Source organism: Fistularia commersonii, unplaced genomic scaffold, assembly GCF_037954325.1.
Source record: "Fistularia commersonii isolate RoL2024-O1a breed Wild unplaced genomic scaffold, RoL_Fcom_v1.0 HiC_scaffold_44, whole genome shotgun sequence".
Taxonomy (NCBI): domain Eukaryota; kingdom Metazoa; phylum Chordata; class Actinopteri; order Syngnathiformes; family Fistulariidae; genus Fistularia; species Fistularia commersonii.
The window spans coordinates 400001-402500 of record NW_028234002.1 but is presented as its reverse complement, the minus strand read 5'-3'; positions in this window follow the sequence as shown (position 1 = coordinate 402500).

Here is a 2500-nt window from a genome sequence, read left to right as displayed (position 1 = left end):
TCTCATTGTCTGCCAACGTACGGAAAAAGCGGGGGGGCATTAAGGGGGGAGAGAGAGAGACATGGAGATTTTCTCAGCCTCTCATTCTTTTTTTTTTTTTTTTTTTAATTGAACATAAATAGTACACGCAAATGTACAAATAAACATGGCAAGGTAGAACTGAATGTCAATGAAACAACCAGGCATGAAGAAGAAAAGGACATAAGGACATTCGTTCTGTATGTAATCAGAAGTTAATAGTGTTAACGGTTTGTGAGAAATTTACATTGCTAGACAAAAAAAGAAATTAAAAGGAAATAATTAAATAAATAGATAGACCAATGAAATTAAAACCGAAAAAAAAAAATGCAAGGGGAATACGACATGTAATTAAGTTGGCGATTCACAAGGAATCTCAGACATCAAACTGTATATTTTTTGTTGTTTATATATAAACATATATAAACAAACATATATTGTTTGTTGTTTATTTTTGGGATATATTGAGGAATATTTAATGGAAAGGAGTCACAATCGCTTTTTGACAATGTCGAAGTGTATAGGTGGCTATAGAATTTAAAGTTTTCATTGGAAATGATAGCCTCATCTGTAATTTCCTTGTTGTTAAGACGGGCTTCCGCTTTGCTCCGCTCCTCCTCTCCTCCGCTCTTCCGCTCCGGGCCCTGGAACTCCCGATCCGCGGGACTTCGGTGAATTCCGGGCCAGTTTTTTTGCTCTTCTGCTCTCCTCCCCTCCTCCGCTTCTTCGCTCCCCCGCTTTGGACCCTGGAACTCTTGAACAGGGCCGGGCTTCTGCCCTCCGCCTCTCCTCTGCTCATCCGCTCCAGGCCCTGGCACTCCCTGTGATCCAGTCATTCGCATGTGCGTGCCCGGAGGTCCGGGAGCTCCACTCAAACGTCCGGGGGGGGTAAGGGTAAGGGGTCCTGTCCCTCTCCCCCCCTCCTCGCCGCCTCTGAGAAGAGAAACATCTCCTCCACTCCTCCGCTCCTCCGCTGCGGAACCAGGTATTACCGATCCGCCGGACTCAGGCGAATTGCAGAAAGGGGTTTTGCCGTCCTCCGCTCCTCCGCTCCTCCGTTTCGGGCCCTGGAACTCCCGAACCGCTGGACACAAGCGAATCACGGTCCGGGCTTCTGCTCTCCTCCGCTCCTCACCTCATCCGCTCCAGGCCCTGGTACTCCGTGTCCGCGGGAACCCCCCCCAACCCACAAAAACAAACTCTCACACACACACAAACACACGCACACACACACACACACACACACACACAAACACACAAACACACACAGACACACCTGAACTCATCATAGCTGTGCTAATAGCATTGGCCGAAACGTTTCCACAACCAAACCAACATTAGCTCATCCACTCATTCACATATGTGTGTGCCCAGAGGTCCGGGAGCTCCAGTCATAAGTCCGGGTGATCTATGTCCGGAGAAGGCTCACATTAGCCGCTCTAAGGGGTCCTGCTGCCCCCCAGCTTCCCGGCCTTTGAGAAGAGACACATAACTCCGCTCTTCCGCTTCTCCGCTATGGGCCCTGGTACTCCCGATCCTCCGAACTCAGGTGAATTGCGTGACGTGCTTCTGCTCTACTATAAGCCCCTACACACTTCGAACACGGCTGTTATCACCCTGTTACTGCATTTCAATGACACCCATTTGCTTTCGATCTCAGTGTCTGCCACCGTACGGAAAAAGCGGGGGGGTGGGGGGTGGGGGGGCATAAGCGCATTCGTGCTGTAAGTAATCAGAAGTTAATAGTGTTAACGGTTTGCGAGAAATTTTTAATGCTAGACAAAAAAAGAAAATTAAAAGGATATAATTAAATAAATAGATAGAAAAATAAAATTAAAAACGAAAAAAAAAAAATTGTGAGGGGAATATAACATGTAATTAAGTTGGCGGTTCACAGGGAATCTCAGACATCAAACTGTTTTTAATTGAACATAAATAGTACACCCAAATATACAAATGTACAAATAAACATAGCAAGGTAGAACTGAATGTCAATGAAACAACCAGGCATGAGGAAGCAACGGACATGAGGACATTTGTTCTGTATGTAATGAGAAGTTAATAGTGTTAAAGGTTTGTGAGAAATTTACAGTGCTAGACAAAAAACGAAATTAAAAGGAAATAATTAGATAAATAGATAGACAAATGAAATTAAAACCAAAAAAAAAAAATGCAAGGGGAATACGACATGTAATTAAGTTGGCGATTCACAAGGAATCTCAGACATCAAACTGTATATTTTTTGTTGTTTATATATAAACATATATAAACAAACATATATTGTTTGTTGTTTATTTTTGGGATATATTGAGGAATATTTAATGGAAAGGAGTCACAATCGCTTTTTGACAATGTCGAAGTGTATACGTGGCTATAGAATTTAAAGTTTTCATTAGAAATTATAGCCTCATCTGTAATTTCCTTGTTGTTAAGACGGGCTTAGCTTTGCTCCGCTCCTCCTCTCCTCCGCTCCTCCGCTCCT